General features: G+C 41.1%; 1 protein-coding gene across 3 annotated transcripts in view; it reads right to left on the bottom strand.

Annotated features, from left to right (window-relative positions):
• PTN (pleiotrophin) overlaps positions 1–23367 on the bottom strand; it is a 112136-nt gene extending 88769 nt beyond the window's left edge. The window contains exon 1 of one of the 3 annotated variants that reach the window (XM_060196644.1): positions 23051–23367. The gene's annotated coding sequence lies outside the window, so the exon portion shown is untranslated. The remainder of the gene's footprint in view (positions 1–23050) is intronic. The other 2 variants (XM_016191857.2, XM_007531505.3) reach the window with 2 other exon arrangements.
• Positions 23368–25029: the final 1662 nt, after the last annotated feature.

Below are 25029 nucleotides of genomic sequence, written 5' to 3' on the forward strand. Positions count from 1 at the left end.
ATGTTTGAGAGCACTGTGGTTAGATATATTTGGTGAGAATATCAGCTCCACTTCTTACTAGCTTGTGATCATGGACAAGTTCATGTCCTTCACTTTTAAACTAATTTTTTTTAAAAAAAGTTATCTATCCATGGCTTTATTAGGAATATTTAATCCAGCTCTGAATGTAAAGTTCTGGCACTATTCCTCATGGAGAAAGTACTCCATAAATGTTAGTTGTGGTTGTTACAGGTTAATGAGCTCTGAACAGAAAGGAAAAAGTAAAAGGAATTATAGAAAGGAAAACCAGGTTCCTCAGCTTCTAAAAGGTTCTTGTGATACAGAACAATTTTAGAAATAGTGGCTTAGACCAGTTGGCAGGTACTTAGTCTGGGATTACTGCCAGGTGTCCCTGGACATACAGATGTCCCCAGAGCTAGAAATGCCAATGACCTACATGAAGTCTAGAATGAAGAAGTCATCTTACAATAGCAGGGACTGGGACTCTGGGTGTCTGGCCACTGACAACAGAATATCCTCTGCGTAGGATGAATAAAGAAGGGGGAAAATGGAAATGCCTAAGAAAAGCATTGCTCATATCACCACTGTTGGCTAGGAGAAGGTATTAATGCTTCAATCTTACCAGAACTGGGATGCATTGGATCGACCTTCTCGTGGTGCATCCCATGAGTACCCATTTATTAGGGAAAATGACGATCCTTCCTAGCCGACTGAATCCACATGGATCCTAGTCACTTTCAAAGCCAGCAACAAGCAGACATCAGGCTCAACCTGACGCTGTTGACTGGCTACGGAAGAAGGGCAAACGCTAGAAGAAGAATAACCAGAACTGGTGAAACATGAAGAAGTGGAACAGAAACTAGGTAGAAGGTTTTCTCCATCTATAAGACAGCAAGCATGACTTGAGCATCTATTATGTGCCAATTGTCATTTAGACACCGATAAAGTGAAATAATTATTTCTATAGAGAGAGATAATTATCAATATGGAAGGAACAGTAAGACTTAAGGCATATGGATAGTGACAAGACTCATGGCCATTGAAACTCAGAATTAATATAATGGCTTCCCTTAACTACAAAAGACCTACAGTCTAAGCTGATGGACAATTTAAGTGACTTCATACAGAGATTTACAAATGTATAAAGACATAACAAAGACTTGCAACTGACAATAGTGTCAGTCAGATGTTATCTTCAGGAATCTAGACCTGCAGATTTGCTTCAACATACCCATTCTTCTCTTTCTTAGAATATACTCTGTCAACTGCTCATGATGCTCATTGGTTATTTATTCATTCTTACCTCAGTAAAAAAATAAATGTCTCTCACCTGCAGGGGGATCACTTCACAGGCGGTGAAGCAGGTCTGCAGGTGTCTTTCTCTCCCCCCCCCCCCCCGCCGTCTTCCCCTTCCTCGCTCCATTTCTCTCTGCCCTATCCAACAAAAAAACAAAACAAACAAACAAAAAAATGTATAGGGGACTGGGCAGTACCACAGCAGGTTAAGCACACAAGGTTAAAGCACAGTGACCTACCTAAAGATCTGGGTTCAAGCTCCCGGCTCCCCATCTGCAGGGGAGGTCACTTCACTAGTAGTGAAATAGGTCTACAGGTGTCTATCTTTCTCTCCCCCCTCTGTCTTCCCCTCCTCTCTTAATTTCTCTCTGTTCTATCAAACAATAGCAATAACAACAACAACAATAACAATGGCAACAAAATGGAAAAAATGGCCTCCAGAAGCAGTGGTTTCATAATGTAGGCACAAAGGCTGGAGCTAGTTAATAGAGTCTTGATTACCTGAATTTCTCACCCCTTTCAGTTAAGAGGTTCTGTTCTCTCATTGGGTCTAAGGGGCACTCCAATCTCAATGCAGCACTGAAAGTCATAACAAATACAAATATTTGAACATCTCCAAGGCACAAAGTGTGATTTCACTTAAGTCCTAATCAAAATAGAGATAAGCAATTCTGTGTCACCTTAAAGTATATATTTGTATTAATATTACTTTGTTTGGTAAAACAGAGAAATTGAGATGAAAAGGGAAAATAGAGGAAGATTAAATAGAGAGAGAGAGACCTGCAGCACTGCATCATCACTGATGAAGCTTTTTCCCTGCAGGTGGGGATCAGGGGCTTGAACCTGGGTCCTTGCAAATGGTAATGTACTTAACCAGGTGTGCCATCACCCGTCCCTCCATATCACCTTAGATTATCAGTGAAAGAATTTCCTTTCTAAGACAGTGGCCTTCTAATACTGATCCTCTTCAAGAAAGTAATGATCAATCAGCTTCAGAGAACTACAGGCACCTTCTCCCGTTCCATAACTGTTTTCACTTGTTGCTCAAGTTCTGTGGGATGATGGTTAAGTGGAATATATCTTGGTATCGTCTTTAATTCAGAAAAGGAAGTGATTGACTCATGGCTGAAAAAAAGGCAAGAGGATAGTATTTGTTCTTCCAAATAAATCGGACATTTTAATGAACATGTTCAACTCTGAACTTTTCCTGATGTGAACAGGATAATTAATTTTATATGACATCACTGGGAAACAGAGATCAAGATAGTAATCTAACCTCTGAAGCTTACTGGCCTGTGTGCAGCTGAACTCTAGATCTCTCACTCTCCTACTTAGTCCTTCCACATGATCTCACACTCAGGGTGGGAAAGACATGAATTGAAACAAATGACTAGAGGTCAAGCACTTCTATGGCAAACTTGCCTCCTGACTGTCTAACTGGTAGACCTTCATCCAAGGTGATTCAGTTCCTATTTGAAGCTTTCACTGGAACGACTTCTTCTGGGGAGGGAGGTGGGGTAGACAGCATAATGGTTATGTAAAGAGACTATTAAACCCGAGGTTCCAGGTTCAATCCCTTACACAACCATAAACCAGAGCTGAGAGATGGTCCGGAAGGTGGATAAAGCACTGGGCTCTCAAGCATAAACCAGAGCTGATCGGTGCTCTGGAAAACACAAACAAAACAATGAAGTATTTTTTTTCTGAGAACAAAGAAGGCACAAGGCACACTCACAGAACTGGACTGAGCATATGTCATTACTATATCAAGAAACATCTAGGGCCTGGTGAGATAGCTTGCCTGGTAGGACGTCTGTTTGTCCATTTATGTAGTCCAGCACTTCCATGTGGTGGTGTAGAGACCCTCTCTCCTCTACCTACATGAAAATAGTTGACCTAGGAGCAGTGAAAGTAGGCATGTGTAATTAAATACTAAGAATCATATAGCATCCAAGAGATCTGGGAAATAAACAAGAAAAATCAGCACTCAGATTACTGTCCTAATGAGCCCATCCTAATGAGCCAACCACAGCTGAAGAACTCAAGGTAGTTAGTTACTCTGTAGTTCATAGGAAGAAAAGACAATCACAAGGTTATTTGCCAGAGTTTGTGTGAGGTCTGAAGTCCCTTTCTCCATGCACAGGACTTCTGTTTATCAGATTCTTGAATATTTTCCCTCACTCCTCAAATCCAAGTCACTCCTATTTCTTTCATTCTCTTGGTTCTCTTGCCTTTGGAGTCTCTGGCTGTCATTTCAGTTTCTCACAAGAGAAAAATCACTCAATGTGATGTCAGGTATTCCCTAATATCAATAAATGTCAACAGCTTAAATTTACCCATTAAAAGGCACAGAGTAGAAGGTGATGTCAGACACACGTGTCCCTACTTTTAGGAACAGTGGTAGAAATCCATCTCTGTCCCCTTATTCCTGCTGAATTGCTCTCCAGCTTTCCTCCAAACCAAATTCACTGATGAGAAATTTGAAGCAAATCTTCAAATCACAAGATATCACAGATCAGAAGAAAATTCTGTGAAAGCTAATGCCCAAGTTTAAAAACAAAAACAAAAACAAACAAAAGCACTATTTGAAAAAAGTTAAAAGAAAAACTACCTCAGACTAAAGTCGGTGGGAAGCCCAATATTGGCAGAAATGAGAAGCATTTGCCTTTCACCCTCCTCTGCAATCAGGAATGTGACTGTCAAACCCAATTTTGATCTGACTTACTTTAAACTAGAGCCAATTTGTACATTAATCATTCTGAGTCATAGAACAGCAAATAAGTCCCCAAAGGGTGTCAAGCCCTCCAGTGACATGCATCAAAGAGTTTTGCTACCCCTGCAGTTTTCTCCACCAGCAGTAAGCCTTAGGCCCCTCCTCCAGTCCCCAGGCAGCCCCAGGGTGCCCCAGGCTCCTGGCACATGCAAAAGGGGTTAGCTGGGACCTGTATTGGATCAGGCAGCTGTGGCTTCCTGTGTGTGGGGGGGATTTTTACCCCCGGATATGCATCTGGTAGGGTCCTCAAGAGTAAGAATAGAAGATAATGTTTACTCAGCTTGATGTTCAGTTGGTACACACTAAGATCTACAAAGTCATCTGTTCCCATCAAAACAGTATGTCCTTTGGACAGAATTTTTGTTGTGGTTGTTGTTGTTCTTTTCATGGGATTAAATTCACTTGCATTTCCAACTTTTTAATAGTAGTCTATAATCGTACTTTGCAATATTCTTTTTTATGATTCATATAGACTCTCGTCAAGCAAAGTAAATGGAATCTCCATTCTAACTGACCCATTCAGTAGACTCAACTGTACACTTTAAGCTATTCAAAGATATAGAAATTAACAGTTCAGTCAACCTGAACTATTCAATTCATTAAAGAACAAAACCTCTATGTACCAGATTCTATCCCCAGGCACTAAATATACCAGAATTAAAGAGTATTCTGGAATCAACCAAATACCCTACTTAGATAGTGAGCTGCTTTGCAATGTGCAAAGCCAAGATTCGAGCCCGTTCCCACCACATTGAAAGTAACTTTAGTGCCTTGCTCTCTTTAACTCTCTTTCCACCACACTGCCATCTGGCTCCACCTAAAAATAAATAGTAAAATAAGTAAATAAATAAATAAATTTTTAAAAGGACATCCTAGACCCAATATCTATCTTTTTCTCATAATAATAATTTTAATGATATCAAAAGTATGCTTAAGTGTAGTGTAAACTTTAAAAACTGGACATAGAACTAATTATTCACATACTACTTCTATTTTTACATTGATTTTTTTTCAATTTGTGATTAATAGTGACAAGATTGTGATATTACAGGATTATAATTTCATACCACACCCACAATGAAAGTTCTTTTTTTATTTATTTTTTTATTTAAGAAAGGATAAATTAACAAAACAAACCTTAGGGTAGAAGGGGTACAACTCCACACAATTCCCACCACCCAATCTCCACATCCCACCCCCTCCCCTGATAGCTTTCCCATTCTCTATTCCTCTGGGAGCATGGACCCGGGGTCATTGTGGGCTGCAGAAGGTGGAAGGTCTGGCTTCTGTAATTGGTTCCCTGCTGAACATGGGTGTTGACTGGTCGGTCCATACTCCCAGTCTGCCTCTCTCTTTCCCTAGTAAGGTGGGTCTCTGGGGAAGTTCTTAAACACCACATTTACAGGTTGCATTCCTGGCTAGATAAATGGTGTAGGTGGTAGCTTTGAATTTGCATGTTTGAAGCTTCAAAATTGGCTCCCAGCACCAACTATACCAGACATGGGTGTATGTGTGTGTATGAAACTCTCTCTGTAATATGTATAAATAAAATAAATCCCACTTAAACATAAGCAAGTGGTGGAAAAGGACCTAAACTGGGGATAAGAGTGCCTTGCAGATACTTATCACAAGGAGAGGAAATATATGTATGTGTCAAGAACTGTACTGCAATCCACTAACCTCTCAATAATAAAAAAAAAAAAAAGAAAGAAAGAAAGAAAGAGAGAAAGAAAGAAAGAAAGAAAGAAAGAAAGAAAGAAAGAAAGAAAATGCCTACACTGGAAGAAAATAAACATGAAAAGTCTGGAGAGAAAGAAAGCTCACTGGGTTGGGTCACGTGTCTTGCCATGTGTGAGGTCCAGATGCAGAGACCAGCACCACATGGTAAGTGTCATCACACCTAAGGAAGCTCTGGTGTTTGTTCTCCTTCTCCTCCTCTCTCTCTCTCAAAAAAAAAAAAATGGTCTGAAGCAGTGTGATCATATAGTGTTAAATCTTGGCTCCAGAAAAAAAAATAAGCTAATAAATAAAAGTTGCATCAAAAAAAAAATAATAAGTATAGCAGAGTGCACTTATCAGAGCAATCTGCATCAAAAACTGCTATTTAAAAAGGCTGAAAATCATTTAAGGTTCCAGTTGCTGGAGATCCCAATAATAGCAGTGTCTGTTAATAGCAAAATTTATTATGGAGAACAGTAAGTGAGATTCTCCACCTTTCTAATTTTTTGTCACTGCTGGGGCTTTACCACTTCAGGATGCATTTTCTGACGAGAAAGAGAGAAGCAGAAGGAAGAGTGGGATACCACAGCACTGAAGCTTTCTAGTAGAGTGAGGGTCAGTCTTAGACAGATGAAAGCAGGCACTTTCCAGGAGAGCTGTTGCTCTCTCTCTCTCTCTCTCTCTCTCTCTCTCTCACACACACACACACACACACAGAGAGATAATTTTTTCAATATGAATATTGTTGTGCCCAGAAATTCAGGTCCTGATCTCACACAAGGAAAATACAGAGACAACACACACAAAGAGAATACAGAGACAACAACATATTCAAAGAAAACTCCAGCGGCCCAGCCGCCAACACTCTGCACCAACAGATAGGAGAACAGCCTCTCACTGATTCCCTACAGATGGGAGAACAGCCTTTTGCTGCTTGGTGGGTGTGATCCACTCTCCCCTTGCAAATTTGCAAGGGGTATCCAATCCCCTACAGCAGGGCCTGAGACTTCTCCCAGGACCCTGGACCCGGATCTGCCCAGCACATCCGCCTTCGGCTCCAAGGCTCCAAGGGTCTGTAGATACCTGAAGTTTTACCTGACCTGAAGGCTCAGCGAGGCTGGCGTTCCTTTAGTGAGACGGTGATCCCAGACAAGCCCCAAATGTTGTGCCCAGAAGTTCAAGTCCTGATCTCACACAAGGAAGACCAGAATCACACGCAAAGCAAGACTCTCCCCTTGTGTAGAAGGGTGTCGGCGGCCCAAGCGTTAGCTTGCTAATAAAGGCTCTTGCTATTATTGCATGTGATTCTGGTTATCTTTGTGTGAGATCGGGACTCGAACTTCTGGGCACAACAATTATTTAAAATGACATATAAAAACATGTATTGTCATAAATAAGTAGAATACAAAAAGTTCATAGTGAAAGCATTGTTGCAAAATTTTGGTAGTCTCATTTTCTTTTCAGTTTTATTTATGAGAGAAAGAGAGAGAGCGAGCATAACTCTGACATATTCAATGTCAAGGATCAGATTTAGAACTCCATATTTAAGAGTACAATGCTTTATCTACTGCACCACTCCACAAATGAAAGTCTCCATGTGTTTTAACCAGTGTGAGAATTTTTTGCTGTTGTCTAGGATTGTAACCAAGATGTGGTTTCTTACTGGCTGAATCTGGACTCTGAGCAAAAATCCTTGACTGCTTTTCATGGCTACCCAGAGTTTTCTAGGAAGTCACATAGATAGATGACATTACTCTGCTTTCATTATAGCATGGAAGGGAACAACTGAAGGAAGTAACAGATTACAGCTAAAGAGAATACACATAGAATTTACCCAAAGAAAATTAAAACACTTACCAGAAGAGTTCTATGTATACCTGTGTTCCTAACAACACAATTTGTAATAGCCTAAACTGGGAAGCAATTCAGATGGTCAACAACAGATAAATGGCTAAGACAGATGTGGTATATATTCACACTGGAATACTAATTAGCTGTTAAAAAATAATGAAGGGAGTCAGGCAGTAGCACAGAGGGTTAAGCGCACATGGCACAAAGCGTAAGGACTGGAGTAAGGATCCCGGTTCGAGACCCTGGCTCCCCACCTCCAGGGGGGTCGCTTCACAGGTGGTGAAGCAGGTCTTCAAGTGTCTATCTTTCTCTCCCCCTCTGTCTTCCTCTCCTCTCTCCATTTATCTCTGTCCTACCTAATAATGACGACGACATCAATAACTACAACAAGAATAAGTACAACAAGAATAATAAAAGGGGGGGGGGCAAGAAAAGGAAAAATTAAAAAAAAAATAATGAAGACATGTTGAGGTGGTACTCCTTGTGTTGATTAGGTTGTGGTCAGCAGGTGCAATGTCATTTGGTATGAATTGAGAGATGCATGCAGAAAAGTGAGTCTCACACTAGAGGTTCCAGGACTGGGGGGGATATAAGCTCTACCGGCATGCTTCACTCCAGACTGTGTCCAGAGACGTCAGGCATGGAAAGTCAACCCTTCAACCTCATTACTTGTGTGAGACCTTTACTTCCTCATAGGCTTCTCTAATTCCATTTCAGGTGGTTCACTTCCTAACAAAGCCCCCAAACGTAGATATAGACAAGGTCTCAGGAGACAGGGCATATGTTCACATGTATCCATAAATTAGGACAACATATACACCTGAAAACAAAGTGCACAATGGTCTGCAGTGAGTCAGTACAGGCAGCAAGCAAGTAGAAAGATCTAAAAAGACACCATAAAGTTTCTAACAAAATAGTGTCTACTTAGACTTAGATAATCTCCTCACCACTTCCCTCAGTCACTCCAAAACTAACCTTATCAAAGTAAGGACTGCAAAAGCGGAATAATGGCAAGAGACTGGCATACTTTAATGATGAATCTTTAGTCACTATCAGGCCACCCCATCATTTGAAGGCCTAGTCAGGGAGCCTTGAGATTCCCAAACAAACACGATGGGCCTAGACTTTGAAGAAAGATCTAGATCTCCATTGTTACTGGTCATCTCTAACAGGAACAACACAATAGACCCCTTTGTGGGCCCCCATAGGACCTTGCCCTCAACTTGGATCAACAACAGTAGAGAATGTTCCATCCTCTTAAGGGAGGCTGGACAACATACTCTATCCTACACCTGAGGAAGATGGGTCCTGAAATTGGGGCAGCTTAGAACATTCCTACTTAGGACGACAGAATATGAACTCAGATCTTCAAGGATGCAGAGGTTATATAGGCCCCCCAAGCTGAATATGGGCCCCAGTTCACATCATATCAATGGGGTTTATAGTCAACGTTATTTATATGCCTTTCCCATATTTGGGAGCTACTCTCTTCCCTGATTTAGCTTTCTGGTCCTTTTTCCAGCCATGACATCATCTCCCCAGACAATAACTTGAGCCCACCTGCACAGCAGATGTCAGGCTCAATAGAAAAAAAAAAATGAGTACAGTCATGGCCCCTTTGGAATATAACTAAAATAAGCATACTATTTATAAAACAGAGACCCCTAAATTTTCATCTGCACTATTCCAGTCTTTAGGTTCATGATTATTCAACAATTTGTTTGGCTTTATATGTTAACTCTTCTTTCAGCCACCAGGTTCCAGATGCTAGCATGATGCCAACCAGACCTCCCTGGGCAGATGACCCCACCATGTGTTCTGGAGCCCTGCTTCCCCAGACCCCTGCCTCACTAGAGAGAGGCAGGCTGTGAGTATGGATCAACCTGCCAACAATGCCCATGTTACAGAAGCCAGACCTTCCACCTTCTGCACCCCATAATGTCCCATGGTCCATACTACCAGAGGGATAAAGAATAGGAAAGCTATAAGAGGAGGGGATAGGATACGAAATTCTGATGGTGGGAACTGTGTGAAGTTATACCCTTATTATCCTATGGTTTCTTTCAGTGTATCCTTTTTTATAAATAAAAATTAAAATAAAAATAATGAAGACATCTCCTTTGTTTCATCTTGGATGGAAGTAAAATGCAATATGTTACATAAAATAAGCCAAAAAGAGAAGGCCAGATGCCAGATGACCTCACTTACAGGTGGAAGTTAAAAAAACAGGGACAGTGGGAGTCGGGTGGTAGCACAGCGGGTTAAGCGCACGTGGCACAAAGCACAAGGACTAGGTAAAGATGCAGGTTCAAGCCCCAGGCTCCCCACTTGCAGGGGAGTCACTTCACAGGTGGTGAAGCAGGTCTGCAGGTGTCTATCTGTCTTTCTCTCCCCATCTCTGTCTTCCCCTCCTCTCTCCATTTCTCTCTGTCCTATCCAACAATGACGACATCAACAATAATAATAACTACAACAATAAAAAAAATACAGGTACAGAAAAGGGAAATGCAAAATGAAAAGTGGATTTGGATGGGGTGTACTGCACCAAAGCAAATGACTCTTGGGAAAGAGGGCTTGGGAGGAGGAGAGGACTCTGGGGTCTTGATATATGGTGATGGAAAAGGTCCTCAGCTGGAGGGAATGAGTATTCTACAGACATCTTTCATGAGATTAGAAACTGTCCCCATGTGTGAACAACCATGCTGTAAATAATTAAGCTGCAAAAAAAGCAAAAAAAAAAAAAAAACTGAAAAAGAAGACATTGCATAAGTACAAAGAAAATAAAACACTACACCCTTTGCACCTCAAGAATAAACTGCCTAAACATGTTTCATCTCCTTTAAGATGAAAGTCTTTATACCAACTTTTGGCAAAGGCTCATAGAGTACTTGCTAAAGAGAGTCATGTACAGACCTGGCTGGGCACAGGCCTTTTACACTTATGCAGCTTCCTGACAACTCAATATCAATACATGGAATGTCTACAAATATCTTTCGCAAATGACCAGACATTACAAGTTTTGTTTGGTCATGAAGCTTGAAGTACGATTAGCTTTTGCATAGAGCAAGAGATGTTACTGCCAATGCTACAGTTTTTAATAAGCTCCAGACGTCTCCATTGAAGAGATCTAGTTCTCCTCCTATTCTCAAGTGTGGGTGGTTGGCTCCTCATCCTGAGGCTCCCAGACCAGCAGCACTATCACCCAAGAGGGAATTAGACATTAGATTCTACTGAAAGCCCCTGGAACTCAGAGTCAGTATTTTTGCAAGACTTCTAGGTCATGGGTAAAAAGGGCTACTAGCCAATTACAAAGACCTACATTGAGTGAGAATGACCAACTGAAAATTTTGGTTCAGGGGGCTGGACATTCACACACCCAGTGAAGCACATACAGAACTAAGTGCAAGGATTTCCTCAAGGATCTGAGTTCGAGCCCCCACCCCCTACCTGCAGGTGGGATGCTTCACAAGTGCAGTGCCGAAGCATGTCTGCAGGCATCTGTCTCTCTTCCCCTCTATATTCCCCTCCCCTCTCAATTTGCCTCTGTCCTACCCAATACAATGGGGAAAAAATGGCTGCCAGAGCAGCGGACTCAGTCCTAGCAACAACCCTGGAGGCAAAAAAAAAAGAAAAGAAAAAGAAAATTTTGGTTTATATCCCTTAAAACTCTCAAAAAGAACAAGAACATAATATTTAACAAACTGTTTCATAACCATTCATCGACTTTATTTATAACTGTTTTCTCACTTTTTTTTCTCTATGACTCAGATTTCCTTTTCCTCACAGCTGCCACACACACACACACACACACACACACACACACACCTTTGCTCTTACTAACTTACCTTCTGGTATCTTAGGACAATCTCTAGGTGTTCTGAGAAAATGACAAGGACAAGCAGCAGAACTGGGACAAGGCCAGGAAAGAACTGGCTCCATTAACTGACTAACAGGAACTCACATTTAGTATAGTAGTTGATCATTGAACAAATGTTGTATTATCCCAATTTAACTTTATGATAAACCTGTCAGGTAGACTGATCAGGTAATACTGTCACCATCATCATCATCACTGACACCTTACAGATAAAAGACCCAAGTTTCCAGGGGACTTGGTGACATGCTCAGCATCCTATACTCAACAATGGGGAGACTGATGAAATAAACATGTTTCTAAGTTCAAATCTAACTCCTTCCTCTGAGCAGATGATATGGTGGCAGCAAGAACCAAGCAACACATGGTTTTGACATCGCTGTCAGCAAGAAGGAAACAAATGTCCAGCATGTAAAATGCTCTCCTAGACACTTGAGGTTAACAACACAATTTGGGCCCCTGAAATGTCAAATGACCCCTCCCTCAGCAAAATCACAAGGTTCTATGGCTTTCTTTTTTAAAAGAAAGAAAGTTCGGATCTACCAGTAGAGATTAGGAAACGAGAGGAGACATTTCAAGAAGCAGAGTCTGACTTTGTTTTCTTTTCTTTTTAAATGTTAACTTTATTTGCTTATTTTTATTACTGGATAGAGACAGAGAGAAATTGAGAGGATTAAGGGAGATAGAGAAGGATGACCTTGTTTTCTACACATGTTTGTTTGAGAAATAAAATCATGGAAGAAGCAAGGAAAGGAAATTTTCAACAATCTGTACCTCCTCATGACCAGCATTTTCATCATCATTGAACACACTCTGGCAATCGGCACTGGGTTCTGTGTTTCACTCCAATTTTGTTTTCTCAATTAGCATTCAAGTCAATCCTAGAAGGTTTGACCAGAGCTCTTTCTCTGGAACAGAAAGAAACTAAAGAATGGGCCAGGTAGTGGCACACCTGGTTAAGCACACACATTGCATTGTGCAAAGATCAGGGGGAAAGTGTCATAAGCCATGAAGCAGGGCTACAGGTATCCCTCTGCCTCCCCCCTCTCTATTTCCCCCTCCCCTCTCAGTTTCTCTCTGTATCTATCTAATAATAAATGAATACATATTTTTAAAAATATAAATAAAAACTAAAGAGGCAAGATGGAGGGATACCAGGTTAAGCATACAAGTTACCATGTGCAAGGACCAGGGTTCAAGTTGCAAGTCCCCACGCGCAGGGCAGAAGTTTCACAAGTGGTGGAGCAGTGCTGTAAGTGTTGCTTTGTCTCTTTATCTCTATCTCCCTTTGGCCCTTTCGGTTTCTCTCTGTCTTGTAAAAAAATAAATTTAAATTATGGTAATTGTGGTTCTAAGCAGAAAATATATCCAACGTTTCAAAAAAATGAAAGGAAATTGAAGAAAGATTGATATGTGATGGTAATCACAATGATATGTAGCTGTGATTTATACCTCAGTTTCTATGACCTTGGAGCTCAGACATCGATATGGTAGAACTAATACTTCTTTTCTTATATTAGTTATTTAATAATGATCAGAAAGATTGTGGGATAAGAGGGATACAATTCCATACAATACCCACAAGAGTTCTCTATCCCATCCCTTTCACTGGAAATTTCCTATTCTTTGTCCCTTTGGGAGTATGGACCAAAGATCTTTATAAGGTGCAGAAGATGGAAGGTCTGGCTTCTGTAATTGCTTGTCCGATGGGCATGGGCAGGTCAATCCATACTCCCAGGCTACTTTTATATTTCCCTAGTGGGGTAGGGCTTTGTGGAGATGTGGCTCCAGGACACATTGGTGAGGTCATCTGCCCAGTGAAGTCAGGTTGGCATCATGGTAGCATCTGCAATTTGGTGGCTGAAAAGCATTAAGATATAAAGCAGGACAAATTGCTTAGTAACCAGGAACCTAAAGGTAAGAATATAGCTGGTGAGATTTGGTGTCTTCATGTTGGAAGAAGCTAGAAAGTATATTTTAGGCATATTCCAAGGGGCCCATGACTTTATTAATTTTGCCTGAGCATGACAGCTAACATGCAAGTGGGCTAAAGTATTGTCTGAGAAAATAGTGTCAGAGTTGGGAATGGGATTAGAAAGCTGGATCAGGGCAGAGAGTAACTCCCAAATATGAGAAAAGTATATAAACATTTTTCACTGTAAACCCCAAAGATCTGACCTAGAACTCATGCCTATTCGTATTTAGCACAGGAGCCTGTGTAACCTCTGCATCCCTGTCTATGTGAACTTGCAGGAACTAACGTTACACATAGAGCAGAGTCTATGATGTGTTTTAGGTTCCTTGATTCTATCTCTCAAATCATAATCTCTGGGTTAAGCCTCAGTTATCTTGATGCAAAAATTCGAAGCTAGTTATTCTAATAAACATTGTAGATAGGGAGTCACTACATTTTTTGTTCCTTTTGCTATAGTACCACGGATTCTAAGTTTAATGTATATTCAGAGGCAACTGGGACGTAAAATTAATTCACCCCCTCCCAAGAAAAAAGACAACATTACATTACAGAAGAGAGAAAAATACATACACTAGGAATTTTGATTCCTTTGTTGTCATGTCTATAATAGAATTTATGGGACCAGTTTAACCTTTTTTTAACAATCTTTATTTATTGGATAGACAACCAGAAATCGAGAGGGAATGGGGAGATAGAGAAGGACAGTAACAGAGAGACAACTGCAATACGGCTTCACCACTCGTAAAGTTTTCCCCCTGAAGGTGGGGACTGGGGACTTGAACCCAGATCCTTGAGTACTGTAACATGTGTGCTTAACCAAGTGTGCCAGTTTAACATCTTCAAGCTAAGCTTTCAAATATCTTTTTAAATCCTCTGTCTACACAAGACTCTGTTAATACCCAAGTAGAATTGTTATGAAAATATACTAAGATAATGAATGTGAAATTTTTCTGAAAGTGTTTTCACAGCATTGGACCTCATGGATGCATGATTTCACTGCCCCAAGGCTGACTGTTTTCTCTCTTTTACTTCAGAATGAAGATGAGAGGAGGAGAGACACCACAGCACCAGAGATTTCTCCTGGTGTCATAAAACACCTGATACTGGTCTGGGATCACACATGTGACCTACTGAGTGAACTCTCCCTCACTCCCAAATTCAGACTCAAGGCATTCTGGTCACATCAGAAGCCTAAAGTGATCAATCTTGACTCCTGAATAATGTGACCTGCTATAGGAGAGGTAGGTTGGATTTCATTTTCCAGTATGAACACAAGTAGGAACCAGAAGCCATACAAAATGTGGTGCTTTAGAAGCAACAACATAGAGTATCATTAGGAACACACTCTGGAGAATTGGTGGGTCTATTTTTTAAATCTTTATTTATTATCTAGAGACAACCAGAGGTCAAGAGAGAAGAGGATGACGGGGGAGGAGACACTTTCAACACTGCTTCACCACTCACCAAGCTTTCCCCCTGTGGGTGGGGACTGGGGGCTTGAACCTGTGTCCTTGTGCATTGTAATATGTGTGCTCAAACAGAAGTGCCACCAACCAGTCCCTGAGAATTGGTGGGTTTTTATGAAGCTTGCAGAAAAGGGAGGTGAAGGGAAGAGAGATGGAGCAGCTTCTTCTAGAGCTAAAGTCAAGAGCAGAGGTGCTTGGATTTAAGCAGAAAATCAGTGACATTTGAGAGAGATTGGGTGCAAAAGACATGACCAAAGGGACTAAAGCATAAGAATCAAAAAATATAAATAAATAAATAAATAAATAATATTCAGATCTCTTGACTTTTTTATTGTCAATTGGACATTAATGGTCATTTTCAGTGCCCCTATACTAAATCTTTGATGTTCTTGAGGTGAATGGAAGAGAGTCCCTGCCTGCAGAGGGATAGAGCTGGAAGTAATAGTAATTACATGACTTAAGATACACTCTGAAGAATCAACTGATTGGAAAAGGAGGAGATGAAACCCTTGAAAATCATGACAGAAAAGCTTAGAAAATGGAGGGATGGTGGTGAGAACTCCTTATCAGAAGGAATGGCTTAGAGAAACCATTTGTGGGACCTTCAGCCACTGACTCATTTGCTGTATCACCCAAATACTACAGTTGAACTTGGAGGGTTTCCTATATTTTCCTCTGTTTCTACATTATCCTGTCACCCTTTCTAATCTCCTTTAAAATTAAAAAGAAAAAAAAAAACATTCAGGAGAGTATGGGACACAGAACTCTGGTGAAGAGAACTATATGGGATTGTACCCCTGTTACCTTACAGTCTTGTTAATTGTTATTAAATCACTAATAAAAATTAAAAAAAAAAGAACATGCAGAGTAAGGCAATTAGATCTACATTAAATAACACATACAGCATTCTTTTTTGTGTGTTTGTTTGTTTTTTTCTACCATTGCATTGCTGAGATTTCACATCTGCATCATTCTACCACCCTCTTTTTTTCTGGACAGAGGGTAAAAAGAGATGAAAATAGAGAAAGAGAAAAGGATAGATCCAACAGCACCTCTTCATCACCTATGAAGTTTCTTTTTTTTTAATCTTTCTCTTTTTTTAAGATTTATTTATTTATTCCCTTTTGTTGCCCTTGTTTTATTGTTGTAGCTATTATTGTTGTTGTTATTGGATAGGACAGAGAGAAATGGAGAGAGGAGGGGAAGACAGAGAGGAGGAGAGAAAGACAGAAAGACAGACGCCTGCAGACCTGCTTCACTGCCTGTGAGGCGACTCCCCTGCAGGTGGGGAGCCGGGGCCTCAAACCGGGATCCTTACCAGGGTCCTTGTGATTTGCATGCAAGTGTGCTTAACCCTCTGTGATACCACCAGACTCCTAAAGTTTCTCTTTTGTATGGTGCTGCTATGTGGTGGCCAGGGCCTAAGACCCAGATTCTCGCGCAGAGTAAAGTGTGAACTCTACTACTGAATGAACCATTTCCCAGTCCTCATGAATTTTTTTTAAGATTTTTATTCATTAATTTTGTATGAGAAAAAGAATAAGCGGTACCAGAGCAGTGCTCAGCACCAGCACTTGTGTGCCCCAGGATGGATGCCGGGACCTCAAGCATACATGTTCTGTGCTGAGAAATCTCCCCAGCCCCAGTAGACCAAATTCTGAGAATGTCACTTTCAATGACTTGTTTTTCTGCTCTATTCCCTGGTAAACACTGCATGAAATATGAAGGCATTAAGCGCACGTGGCACAAAGCACAAGGACCTGTGTAAGGATCCCAGGTCAAGCCCCAGGCTCCCCACCTGCAGGGGAGTCGCTGCACAGGTGGTGAAGCAGGTCTGCAGGTGTCTATCTTTCTCTCCCCCTCTCTGTCTTCCCCTCCTCTCTCGATTTCTCTCTTTCCTATCCAGCAACAATGACAGCAATAACAACAACACAGTAGTAACAACATCAATAAACAAGGGCAACAAAAGGGAACAACTAGCCACCAGTGGCAGTGGATTCATAGTGCAGGAACCAAGCCCCAGCAATAACACTGGAGGCAAAAAATTTAAAAAATAATTTAAAAAAATGACCAGGTCGTGGCACACCTGGTTGAGTGCACATGTTACAATGCTTAAGGAGCCAGGTTCAAACCCCTGGTCCCCACCTTCAGGGGACAAGCTTTTTGAGTGGTGAAGCAGTATTGCAGATGTCTCTCTGTCTCTCTCCCTCTCTATCACCCCTCTCCCTCTTGATTTCTGGCTGTCTCTAGCCAATAAATAGATAATTTAAAAAATCAAATAATAGTAATAACAAATAAACACGATATGAAAAGTTGGGGATGCCTTTGAAACAAATGTTAACAACTTCTCATTTAGGCTTTTGTAAGTTAGTTTGTATTTTCTCATAAAAACGCTCTTATCCTTTTGTCACCGAAACTGCTTAGGACAAAAATGTTGTATGTATGTAGCTTGTTCTAACTTGTATTTTAGTAAGTTATGTTCTTTTTTTTTAATATTTATTTATTCCCTTTTGTTGCCCTTGTTGTCTTGTAAGTTACGTTTTAGTAGTATTAGTCCCATCCCCACTGAGTAGAACAAAAATTGCCTAGAGGCATATTTATTAACCTCTGTGACCTTTATTGCACGACTTGACAATTATTGGCCAGCCGATAGCTGCAGAAGGCTGTTTAAGACAAGAAGAAAAGAGCCAGAAGTCTTTTACTTCAGCCTTCTACCTCAAATAAGATTATACTTAACTCACTCCCCTAGGGTATTTATTCAACATGACTTAACTGTGAAGCTGGGACTAAATAGAGATGGAGAGATTTTGAGATTTTATTGAGAATTCAATGAATGTTAGAAGAGTTGAAAAAAAAAAGTCTTGATAAACACACATTTGGAGAGAAAGGGAGCAGAAGAAAGAGAAGTAGAAAGGAGATAGAGAAAAAGGATTACGAATGAAGTGAAGGGAAAAGAGAAAAGAGAGGGAGAGCTGAAATATTTGGGAATGAATATCCACATTTGGAATTTGAGAAAAATGAAAGATGAAAAGCAGGGCTGGGGAGACAAGAAACAATTCCAATAGCAAGATATCAAGGAGGTCTCATTGGAAGGCAATGTCAGACTAATAGGCACTGCAGCTGTGTTACAAGGAGAGGAGAGAAATACAAAATGTCTCTGATGAAATAATAGTCACATGCTTCCTTTATTATTACCAAAGATGAAGTGGGGCTAGTGGATTTTCATTGTTCTATGTCTCTTCACTGAAAAGAATCTCACAAGTTAGCACCACTCTGTACACAAAGTATTTGAAATACCAAAACTATGGGTCCTAGAGAAGTCACCTTGTACCATGATTTCTAAAATATTATCCAGCGTAGTATTATACATCCAGAAGATGTATAATAAGCAGCGTTCTTTATTGTTACATGGATCTTACCATAGCAGCAAGAAATATTGTCTGTTGAGGTAGGTCTTGGGAAGGGGTGTGTCCTTGTGACCCACTGTTTCACTGAAGTTAGGAAGCTGAGAGAATGAAGTCAACATTTACTTGAAGTGATGAAAGTAGAAGCTAACATTAAGAAAGAAAAAGAAAGAAAATCTAATATAATCTACAAAGAGTATATTGACCCTGCAAACAGTTTTGTGAACCAGCATGGAAAAAAAAAAGTCCATGTTTCAGCTGGCTACATCCAACCTTCCAGTGCATTCCAGATATCAAGATGCAGTGCAACCTTTCCTGACAGAAGTATAAAAAATGGAGACAGCTCATCACAAATGTGGGGGAGGAACCTGGGGAGTGTTAAATGGGAAATGACAACAACCTCATTAACAAAAAGGAGAAACTTTAACCAGAGGAGGGAAAACGGGTAAGTGTAAAATTTGGACATAGTGAGAGAAAAAAAGAAAGATGTAGGACAGAGGATGCTATATGTGTCTTCATGTTTTGCATTTTGCTGAGAGCAGTTCTTATAAACAAGAGCCCAAGTGTCATTTACATAACTCACTTCTTTCAAGATGAATATAGATCATGGGATAAAAAAAAAAACTAAGAATGAAGAATATGAATCTCAGGACTTGTAAAAATATTCTTTGAGGAGACTTGAATGATGACTTTACTTATTTACTTATTTATTTATTTATCTAGTATTAGCAATGGCACTTTGATCACCCTTGTCGTACAAGAAGTCAATTTCTACTTCTCAAAGTATCTCCGGCATGGACTACTCAGTGCATCTGTTGTCTGGCCTTAAAAGGAAGAAATGAGTAGCAAATATGATTTACCTAGTCATACTCATAATTGTGTCATAATTAGAGTAACCTTTACTACAGTTATCCTTTAAAACGATATAAACTTTGGTTATTTTTGTTACCAATTACTAAAATAGAAAATGGATAAAAGGTTTGCTGAATTTGGCAATCTAGAATAAGATTTGGCAATCATTTGGCACTTGGAAAACTCTGCCATACTCAAGAATGACTTAAAGTCCATGGAAAAATAATCCAGTGGATGGAAACTTGAATTGGTCAGCAACACCAAGAATGAACAATTTCTACTCAATCAAATTGACTCAGTATGAAACAAAAGATCAGTTCCAGCTCACAAAGAGAAAGTCCCTAATAGAACATTATTCAATGCAGGGCCAAGACATGACCATGTGCAAAGGGGAGACCAAAGCTCTTCTGATCATTCACTGAAAGAACAGCTGGAGGAGATGACTTTCTTTACCCAATAGCAAAGTTCCCAACAGTAACCAGGCAATGGAACAAGGGAGTCGAGCTCTCCTGACATTGAAAACTCAACCACACATCTTCAGCTAAACTGAGGTGACCTTGGGGGTTGAAAGCATTTGCTCCTGGTTACTTTTTGTGGTCCTAAATCTGGATATCTTCAGGACAGAATTCAAAAATTTCCCATATCCATCACAGCACCACATGAAAAAGCAGAAAAGTTTGGAGGAATGGAACTTATATTCTGAATTCTGACGTCTGGCCCTCTGTCTTCAAACTCACATCTTGAACAAGTCAACTGAAGCACACCCTCCAAAGAAAATTTTGAATATTAATAAAAACACCATATGACAAATATTTATACTATCTGAATTCGTGGTAGGTTAATTAAATGAGAAAGCAAGAACATCTTTAAAGGAAAAAGAAGCATTTCAACTTAAAATATGTCCTCTCTAGCACAGAGTTTATTGATACAATTGGTTAAGGGCCCAGATTTCTCTCAGTTTCTTTCCAATAATCAGGCTTTGTGAAAATTTGGACCAGACATTTAGGTTTAATGAAGTAAAATAAGAATATATATTAGGGGCAAACTGGTGGCACAACTGGTTAAGCACACATAGTACGAAACACAAGGACCCATGTGAGGATCCGGGTTTGAGCCCCTGGCTCCCTACCTGCAGGTGGACGCTTCACAAGTGGTGAAGCAGGTCTGCAGGTGTCTACTTTTCTCTCTCCTCTCTCAATTTCTATCTTTCCTAATAAAAAGAAAAAGAAATGGTCACTAGGAGCCCTGGATTCACAGTGCCAGCTTCATGCCCCAGTGATAGCCATGGAGGCAAAAAAAGAAAAGTTTTAGTGGATGATTGCTTACTTGGATTGTGAGGTTGCTTTGTCATGGCCCCCGTAGCAATGAAAAAAGCTTTGGTGCTGTGGTGTCTTTCATACCCCTCCCTGACTTACTGCTTTCTATCACTACCTAAAAAAAATTAAAATGCCAAATTAAAAAGAAATCACTTATTTGGGGGCCAGGAAGTCAGCTTGGATAGTGAAGGTGCTTCATTATGGGGTGTCACCCAAGTTCAAAATGCCCCCCCACTGCACTGTAGGACACTTTTGTGTTATTATAGCTTTATCTCTGTCTCTCTATCTGTATTTCTGTCTGAAAAAGTCAACCTTGAGCAGTAAAGTCCCAATACTAGGAAAAAATATCTGAAACCTGCTGTACAAATTGTTTGTGGAATCCAAAAGACAAGATGTATGAACATTTTCTATAAACAAGTGCATTTCTTATCCCACACATTATAGAAATAGACTTCAGAGACAACATAATTCATTTGCTATGCTACATGTATTGTCATTTTTTTCTCATTCTGCATAATACAGCATTTAAAAAGTCAGATAATGAAACATTATATATGAGCAATAGTTTCATTTCTCTCACAGCAAGAGCTTTGAGAATGTGATGCATTTGTGTGGACAAGCAAGCAGCTGGAATATAGCAGCCAGTCTGTTATATATAGCTTCAGGTGGGCGTTCCTTGCAGAAGTCTTTCAATAAATGGGGGTTGAGAGTTAGGGGGGTGGAAAGGAGCATGGGAACAGTATGAGAGGAAAGATCACCTTCAAAAAGTGAAAGTACAGTTGGAGAACTCAAAGCACAACAAGTTTCTTAAAACACAAAATAAAAAGCATTAAGACTTTTAGAAACACTTTAAAGCATAGATATCAACATCTCACTTCAATCAGATAGTATAAATAACTTGTGCTCAAAGGGGAGAAGAGAGTTAAGATCTATTCTGAGGCCCTTTTATTTGTACTGAACTATAAATGCTCTTTAATGATTTGGTCCTTCAAGTGCATAATTTGCTTTCAAGTGATCATAATGGAGATCAAAATACTACCTTTATTTTCCAGGCTGGAGATTTCTCTTTTGTTTCACTCCCATTACCTTTTAATATTTCCACATTGCAATTCACCCCCAGATGATCCAGGGGTTAAAATGAACTCTGCTGTTTCATTAATTCCACATTTGCCTGAGATCAGGAAATTGCTTCACTATCTTATTAGTTCAAAAGCTTGAAGAAGCTCCTGACTCTCCTCCCAAGCCTTTCCCTCCAACACACACACACACACACACACACACACACACACACACACACTTTTTCCCCCTCTTAAACTGCTCACACAAAATATTTACTAAAATGAAAGAAGCTAAAAGGTTGAAACTTTGATAGCCCTCACTTTGTGCATTAGTCCTTCCCATCACCACCCTCTTCCACCCCCCACATTTAATTTTTTTTCACTTTGGCCCTCCCCTCCCCAAATTTACAAAACAGCTACTAACAAAGACTGAGGTGAGTTATTAATACAGTGCATATAAACTCCATTCTTGTGTCCTGTAAAGATGGAGTGTGTGTGTGTGTGTGTGTGTGTGTGTGTGTGTGTGTGTGTGTGTGTATTACAAAGAGGAAGTTTTGTGTCCTCTGTTGTGAAGAGAAGGGGTTACATACCTCAATCTGTTGAAAAAAACAAAACAGTCTGCTAACAAAGCAGAAACTAGGTACCTGGCAAAAAAAGTCATACATATACCCCCGTTTTATGTGGGTGAAGAAAAAGTTCAACTTGTGTGTAGGTGCAGGTATTAAAATTATCCTTCAAGTGAAAGGTGTGGTTCAAGTTGTATTTTTCAAACTTTGGGCTCAGCCCTTTCTGGAGCCATTCCTGAGCAGGCAGTCTGGGCGAGGAGAGCTCTGTGTCAGCTGGCACCTTGGCACCTCGAGGAAGAAACAAGTGCCCACGTCTTACCTAGAAATGCCAGCTCAGAGTTATCAGCTAGCAAGCCCTGGGGCGCAGAGAGAAGCAGTGCAAGGATGGGGTGAAGGTGGGAAAATAAAATTTTTAAAAAACGTGCTTGTTTAGGCTGCCTTACTTTTCTGTGTCTCCTCTCTCTCCCCCAGTCATAGGCATACCTACTCAGGCAGGTTTTGCGAAGAGCCATCGCTGGATGTTCCCCAGCTGACAGACTGAATGCAAACCCGATGCTTCTTTCCTTCCTCTGACTATCCTAATCTGATTCCCCCAACCCCCACTCCCACCCCCACCCGCCAAAAAGTGTGTGGGTGTGGTGTGGTGTGGTGTGGTGTGGTGTGGTGTGGTGTGGTGTGGTGTGGTGTGGTGTGGTGTGGTGTGGTGTGGTGTGGTGTGGTGTGGTGTGGTGTGTGGTATGTGTGCTGGTGGAGCTGATCACTTTGGAAAGCAGCCCCAGCAACAGAGAGAACAAGGAAGGCTCTCTCCATGGTCTACAGGCACCCGGAAAAGTGACAGTGGATGTAGGGGAGCCGGATTGGAGGAGCCTCCTTGGGGATCGCCCAGGGCTTTCCACTTACTTTGAGTTGCAAACGTGCTCTGAGAGCTCAGGCTGCCTTTGTTGCTGGGGGACGAGGTTGTCTTCAGACAGGGGGACCCAGGTAGCGGAGACACTGCTGCAGGCTCCGCTGCGCCGCTGCGCCCTCCCTTCTGGATGGCTGGTGGCTCACACTGGTCCCTTTCTTCCTTCCTCTCTCCACTCGGATTTTTTTTTTTTTTCTTCTGCTCTGCGATTCCCTTGGCGGGATTTTCAGACTGGAAGGCGGGGAACCTGATCCCTGCCTAGGATTCAATTCCGCCCCAACAGGGAGGGAACAGAAGGCAAATGGAGAATGGGAGGGGATGAGGGGAGCGGGCAAGGAGAGGAGGATGTGGGCTGGGGCGGGAGCGAGCTCGCCTTGCCCTCCTAGAGAGCTGATTGGGAAGCTTATTAAAGGCTGCTTTCCCCAGGGGCAGTCTCTCTCAGTCCCAGCCTGCACTCACTTTGCACCCCAGATCCCCAGAGCTGAAACATTGTTTGCTTTTGCAGCCCAAAGGCCCAACTCAACACGTCTTTTTTTCCCAAACTTTAAGCAGGACCTGAACCAGTCTTGTTGGATGATTGTTCACCTCAGCATTGCAAGGAGAGAGGGTTGGGGGTATGGCATCTCAAAGGGGTATTTTCTGTTCCAACTGCCACCCTAGCTTTTTTTTTTTTCCTTATTAATAACAGGGATGAAAAAGCACAGTCTTCCAAACCCTACTCTCCTTCCTGCCTCCTCCACGCCCTCCTCCTTTCAACTCCAGAAGTCACTTCAGCTGCCAGTCAATCCCACCTGCCTTGTCACACAATGTGCACAGCACTCTCTCAAGCTCTTGTCACAAAGAGTGACAGATGTCTGCAAGTTCCCAATTATATGTCACTTTTCTTTAGGGGGCTTTTCCTCTTCTTAAACTTCCTTGGCGCCTTTAGTGACCTAGTTAATAGCATGCCTTTGATACCCTAGAATTTAAGGAATTAACCAGTGCAGCTCCAAACTCAGGTTTGTAAAACCAGCTTGCCAGAAGTACCATTTTGTCTGACAGAAAAAAGGTGCCAAAAATTATATAATTTTTATATGTTTGAGTAACACAGAAATGAAAATATATGATGTGGATGAGACCAGAGTATTGATTAAATTGCTTCAGAAATGTATCATTAACCCAAAAGGTGAATTTGGAGATTTTCCTGCCACACATCATTTCTACATTGGTCTTTTCCCTTTTATTTGGTGGCATCCACCCCAATGAGGTGAGATGATGTCACTCCATTTCTCCTAGTTCCTGGGGTTTAACTCTTCCTGTAGTAAGTTATGGAGAAAGGCACAATGCCTTTCATTTATCTGATAAATGTCTATTAACCACACACCTTAAGACTTGCATTTACTTAACGGTGTATTTAAATCTCCAAATGAGAAGGGCTGTTTTATGACAAAAGTTCTTGGAGGGCAGGTGTAGATAGCACAATGGTTATGCAAAAAGGGTTTCATGCCTGAGGCTCTAAAGTCCCAAATTCAATCCCCTGCACCACCATAAACCAGAGCTGAGTAGTGCTTTGGTTAAAAAAGAAAGGAGGAGGAGGAGGAGGAGGAGGGGGAGGGGGAGGGGGAGGGGGAGGGGGAGGAGGAGGAGGAGGAGGAGGAGGAGGAGGAAAAAAAAAAAAGGGGGGGAAGAAGAAGGGGCCAGGTGGTGGCGCACTTGGTTAAGCGTTTCTGTTACAGTGCACAAGGGCAAAAGTTCAAGCCCCTGGTCCCTGCCTGCAGGGGGAAAGCTTCAGGAGTGGTGAAGCAATGCTGCAGGTGCCTTTCTGTCTCTCTCCCTCTCTATCTTCCCCCCCTCTCAATTTCTCTCTGTCTCTGTCTCTAGCTAGTAAATAAATAAATAAAATATTAAAAAAAGAAGAAGAAAAGAAAAGAAGAAGTTCTTGGGAACTGAAGATTCTTGAATTACTGTCCATCTGGACAAATGTCTAGTTCCATAG

Source organism: Erinaceus europaeus, chromosome 8 (genome assembly GCF_950295315.1).
Source record: "Erinaceus europaeus chromosome 8, mEriEur2.1, whole genome shotgun sequence".
In the NCBI taxonomy this organism is placed as follows: Eukaryota; Metazoa; Chordata; class Mammalia; order Eulipotyphla; family Erinaceidae; genus Erinaceus; species Erinaceus europaeus.